General features: G+C 37.4%; 2 non-coding genes across 2 annotated transcripts; both read left to right on the top strand.

The window, feature by feature from the left end:
- Positions 1-1817: 1817 nt before the first annotated feature.
- On the top strand, positions 1818-1978 carry LOC141650708 (U1 spliceosomal RNA). Its single transcript, XR_012546726.1, has one exon. It is a non-coding gene; the product is annotated as a U1 spliceosomal RNA (small nuclear RNA).
- Positions 1979-5779: 3801 nt separating this feature from the next.
- On the top strand, positions 5780-5940 carry LOC141650730 (U1 spliceosomal RNA). The gene has a single exon (XR_012546748.1). It is a non-coding gene; the product is annotated as a U1 spliceosomal RNA (small nuclear RNA).
- The last annotated feature ends 60 nt before the right edge of the window (positions 5941-6000 follow it).

The following is a 6000-nucleotide window of genomic DNA, read 5'->3' as shown; positions in this document are numbered from 1 at the left end:
GAGCCTGAACAACTTTGAGCTCCTCTCCGATGCGCCATAAAGCTTATTGGCGAGCTACCTCCCGACATTGGGCAGCCATGAACCTTAGGAAAACCCAAAGCTCCTCCCCACTCTTATAGTAAAGACTCCCACAACTCATGTAAGAGCCAAATCACGGGACTTAGAATCCATACCTTCAAGCACGACCGGGACTCACGTCGTATTTCCAATCTTGATGCGCCTGTTTATAAGACTAGTTATGTTACTTCGTTTTCTAGGTATGATTTTAGCTCGGTTAGTTGTCTGACTAGTAGTTTAGGGGTTTCTAGTGCCCCCTCGTTTGCTTAGTCACTAGTTATTTGTACACGTTAGTTATGTAAACTCGTTTTTAATTTATGAAAGTTTATTTTCGTAAAAAAAAAAAAAACTCAAATCATGCAAGCGAAGCTACATACTCACTCTCATCCAAACCAAATGTTACATCTGACTTTATTACGCTTGCCGATGTGCGTTTTGCAACGTGAATATCTTTAGTTACACATTATTAAAAAGTATAAAAACTTGATATTCTTATACCATTTAAGACGATGATTCAGACAAAATCTCACATGACTATGTTTTCTCTAATACATTGCTAATAATACCAAAGATTCTGTACAATCATAAATAGTGCAAAAAAGTCAAATGTAACCTTTGATTTAGATGGGAGAAAATATCATATGTTTACTTGTACTAGCACAATTTGTAATGGGGGGAAATGGAGTGATGATTTTTACTTTCCCAATTTAAATTTGCAATGGGGGGAAATGGTGTGGTGATTTTTACTCTCCCAATTTATTATGACAATTTCAAAGGGGATTGTCTAAATAGATTTTGGAAACAAGCTCAAAAAACCCTACTTGAGGTGGGTTCACTGTGACGGTACTCTAAAAAATTAGAACAATGGATCAATTCCCTGATAACTCATATCCATCAAGAAAAACAAGACATGATATTATGGAATTATAGTCTCACACAAGACATAACGAATACTCCATACTATAACGAGTTAAAACGAGTTTTCGTATAATTATAGTCACATATAAATATATACTTACTTAGTTACTTACTACACATATTTATATAAAGTAATATAAATATTTAGGTCCTGTTCTTTTGGACTTAATTTCAGTTCAGGTCTACTAAGTTCAATTCAGTTCAGTTTTATTTAGTTCAGTTCAGTTCAACTTTTCTCTTCCTAAAGTACTCTTATTTTAGTCCAGTTCAGCTCTATTAAATTTAAGTTCAGTTCAGACAGTTTCAGTTCAAAAGAACATGACCTTACTTGCAATACAAGTGAAAATTAAGAATAATATAGTTAAATGATTAAATAAATAAGTACATGACTACTGCATATTTCCTCCATTCAACTTCACTCTACCTCTTTTCATTTTCTACCCTATTCACAAATGAACATTCAGTTTCGATTTTCTCTCAATACATAAGTGAAAATATATTTATGTGGGATCTTGTTTGATTCGTCTTTACGAGTATAGTAAAAATATCTAACTTTTATAATTTTTGCAAATACCTAACTAACGATATTTACCGCGTAAACACATGCGTTGACAAACGTGAAAAAAAAAAGTGGTAGAGTAGAGTTGAATGGAGGAAGTATATAACAATTTCTAGAATTGATCGACAAAGAATAGGACATTCATTCAACTTAAAAGCGTGAAGGTTCAAACTTAGATGGAAGAGGCATAATAATCTACAGCTTTTACTATCCCACATCGATTAGGAACCGTAGTGAGGAGAATACAACTCATATAAATACAGAAGGATGGGCATCAAGCAAATCACTTACCTGGACGGGGTCAATGGGTGATCAAGAAGACTCATGGCCTGGGTCGGTGACCTCCATTGCACGCTGGAGGGGTGCCTACCTAACGTCTCCCCAAGTGGGAGCTCGTACGTCATAATTTGTTATAATGGGGGCCTGCGTTCGCGCGGCCCCTGCCATTCTTAGTTCAATATTTTAAGCAATCTGCGCTCTATTTTCTCAAAAAAGCCATTTTCATGAGAGCTTCACTTCAAAATACACGCTTTGGTGAACCATGAAGAATAGCAAATGTGGGTGGACCGCTGATCATATATACATAGCTGTTTGTGTAGGCTGGAAGCATGTGGTAGTGAATGATTTCACAAGGTGAGGATTGTGCAGAGAAGGTGTTCGAGGAAATGTGTGATACAAACCTGTGTATTTCATCAAAAGATGCGATAATATCTAGTGCACCCTAGGTGTTCGACGAATTGTCTCAACCAGATTTCAGCACAAATTCAGGTCAGATAATTGAAGAGAACCAAGATCTCCTATATAGTTTTGACAACAGTAATGAAATACAAGCTGATTATGAGTGTACTCATGGACATGGGAATGAAGAAACACAAATTGATGGAATAAGCTCATCTAATTTTATGCACAGATTCAGCATTCCGTGGACGAAGTATACGAATTTAGGGGTGAATCTGACAACGATTTTGTGAAGGACATTCAACCTGATGCACACAACATGTTCGATGAATTGCCACTTCTAACTTTTATCAAAGAGATGGCTGAGGCTGCCAAAATTGTTGAAATTGACGCCGTTCAGGATGATCATTTCACTCCGAAGCAGCAATTGTTAGCAAAATTGGGTACATTAAAGGGCTCACACTTTCGGGATTTAGTCATCATCTACGCAAATGGAATTTGTTTCTCCACAATAATTCTACATTCGCTTATAATGGTTGCCAACATTCAGAGAAAATATCTCGCGAAGTCGACAAACACTATGATGGGAAAATGAACTCTGGATATTATTGTCGAGGGGAGTGTGGTGTGTTCTATTGTGTCAAATGCAATTCCACATATTGGATTAGTTAACAATGTTTTGTTGCCTCTGTTGTGGAGCGATTCACACTGGTTTATGGGCTCAAGCTTATCAGTTGTTTTAGGTGTGAATGTTTGCAAATCAAAGGTATTTGAGTTAAGATATAATTGCAGGTCATTTTTGAATATTAAGGAAGTACACAATTTGGAAAAATTGAACGATGAGATAAGTCCTGATGTATGGATAGTCACCACAGCGACTAACGCTCATAAAGTTAAAACGACGACAGGCCTCTTCAATTTCATAGCCATAGATGCTGATAATGTGGCGCTTACTTGCTCCCAAATTGCTTGATCACATTATATATCAGGATATACTTGGTTTTACGCTCATTCTTATACAGATGCATTTCAGGAGAAAGGTCTCTACAAATTCTTCGATCCAAGTATTGGCGTGGAGGTCTCTTATAACACCACCTTTCAGGACAAGGGTGATTTTAGGGGTGAGGAAGATACTAGAAAGGAATATAATTGGGAATTGTTCACCCCTTTAACCTTATGCTCTCATTTCATTGCTAGTAGGACAAACAACAGTCATTTGTTCTTGACTTTCGATTTTAACCCCGGAATTTTGTTTTGTCAATGTGATTTGGTGGACGTCCGTTTACAGAATATTTGCTATTATAGGGAACCAAGTTTGGGATTTTGTGTGGGTTATTTGGTGGTATATGTGCTAAATGGGTTATGGAGTTGACTCACCTTGTTGTCACTACTTTTGAACCTATCATATACTAGAAGAGGGATTATGATTTTGACTTTGAATCTCAACCACACCCTTGAGGACAAGGGTGATTTTAAGAGGGAAGGAGTGTATGGTTCGAGCATCCATTGTACCAGTGCAACTATTGATAATATAATGTTGTTGAAAGAGTATACAGAATCAATGAGCCTCACTATTAGATGGGGCGATGCTTGATATCTTATGCCTATGAAGACGAGCTGCTATACTATGCTAGAAAAGGACCTCATATTGTACAACATTTGCTTCTTATGCTACAAGTTTAGAGAAGGTGAGAGCATACAAGTTCTCAATTGGGACCCGGGCGATGCAATCATAATTGTGGAGCTGCTAAGAAAACTAAATGTGTCAAAAGATTCTTTAGTTGATATAGAAATTGAAACAAGTTGTTGGAGGAGCATAGTTTTATGCAATGCTAGAGCAATGAAATGTTGGGCTGCAAACTCAAGGAAATTAAATGCTACAACAAATGAATTTCTGCTTGCAATTATTGAGCAACCAGGGTGTTCTATTCCTCTATCAGATTTGCTAGGCAAAGCAATTAGAAGGGCTACAAAGCTTGTCTTCTATCATAAAGTATCCATCATTACAAGCAAGAGGTCAGAGACCAAAGGTCGCTTTGAAAAGCTGAGAACTAACAATGTTGAGCTCATTCTATTATCGATAACTTTTGGCTCATGGAGGGCAATTTGCAATAACAAATATGAAGAGAAAAAACGTTGGATTGAACAAGTTAGTCACTTTGTTTTTGACCCAGGTTGGCAATGGCCTCAAGAGGATGGAACTACCTCAGACATGTCAATATGGTGGCAGTAAGCGATTGAAGGACAAGAGAGATGAAGATCACCAGATTTATGTGTGTGATCCGGGAGGACAATTTATGAGGCTGGTAACTGATGCTTTGGTGACAAACTAACACCCTAAAATGTGTTATGCTATGCCTTGCTTTAAGTATCACTTGTCTTTGATCCTTGAGGACAAGGATCGTTTCAAGAGGCGGGTATTGGTACACACCAAAAATATACGAGAGGGTACTTTAGTTACTTTCACTCTTTATTGTACCTACACCCATGCCTAAGCACTCATTTCATTCTCTGTCATTTTTTTATCAATGAATTTTATGAATGAATGTATGAGATTTATCTCATTTGGTTAATAGAATCCAAGTGTTAATTACACTGCAATTATGTTAAATTGGGTGGCGTATCAATCTTTATCCTTTTTATTTCCGTCTTAATTTCGATCATATCAAATTTACAATGATAAGCAGGCCGTTCTTAACTGATAAACTTCCTCAGCCCGAATGGACCGCTTTATCCCGAAAGGCCCGATTTAGCCCGAAGGGGCCGGGAGGTCTTTAACTAAGGGAGGAAAAATGCTTGAGGTTGCTGCGTTACAATTGATAACCAAATCTCTTATAGTCCCCATCAACCGCTATAGGAGAATTTCAAAGCATCTCTCATCTCTCAAACACTCAAATGCACGATTTTTTTTTAAATGCCAATTGTCCTTTGCCGGCTGCTGCTAGCATTGCAAAAAAATGATGAATTTGTTAAGATGGAGGAGAAGACACGAGCGTTACTTCAGATATTTGACAAGAATGGTGACAAGCTTGCAAAACTTCTACGACTTGATTTCATACAAACTTGTGTACTCCGTATATCTTCCCAGTTTGATTTTTTCCTATTTCATCTTCATTGTCATTAGCTTGAAAGTGTTGCGATCTGGTAGTCGTAATTATCTTTTAACGTTTCTCACCCAACTCTTAAAATCTTCATTTGCAAATCAAAATGATACTAAAAACTTCATATTTTATTATTCTTTGTGCAATTTCAATATCAATCAATACAAAAAAAATGGCAGAAGTATTCGCATCTCAAGTTTTTTGATAGTATGTCTTAAGATTCAGTTTCAATCTAATAGGATTGTGTTACATCAAATGTATCACTATTTCTGCTCACCGTTCATCTTACATCCAAAAAAGCACGCAATTTCTAGATTTATTAATCGATCATGAATTGGATCTCAAATTCTCAACATCAAGCGTCAAAGCCCAAATAGTCTACAGCTTTTTGTATCCCACATCGACCAGGAACCTATTTGAAGAGAATACAGGTCATATAAATATGAAAGGCTGGACAGCAAGCAAATCACTTACCTGGACGTGGTCAATGTGTGATCATGAAGGCTCATGGCCTAGGTTGGTGACCTCCATTGCACTTTGGAGGGGTGCCTGCCTAACGTCTCCCCGAGTGGGAGCTCGTACGTCATAATTTATTACTGTGGAGGCCTGCGTTCGCGCGGCCTCTGCCCAACTTATGTCTTAACTTTCTACGATAAATTGTCTCTTTTGCTGTGCTTGATGTTCAAT

The sequence above is a fragment of the Silene latifolia genome, chromosome 3 (genome assembly GCF_048544455.1).
Source record: "Silene latifolia isolate original U9 population chromosome 3, ASM4854445v1, whole genome shotgun sequence".
In the NCBI taxonomy this organism is placed as follows: Eukaryota; Viridiplantae; Streptophyta; class Magnoliopsida; order Caryophyllales; family Caryophyllaceae; genus Silene; species Silene latifolia.
The sequence above is the reverse complement of the archived record's forward strand: the minus strand, read 5'-3'. Positions and strand labels throughout refer to the sequence as shown.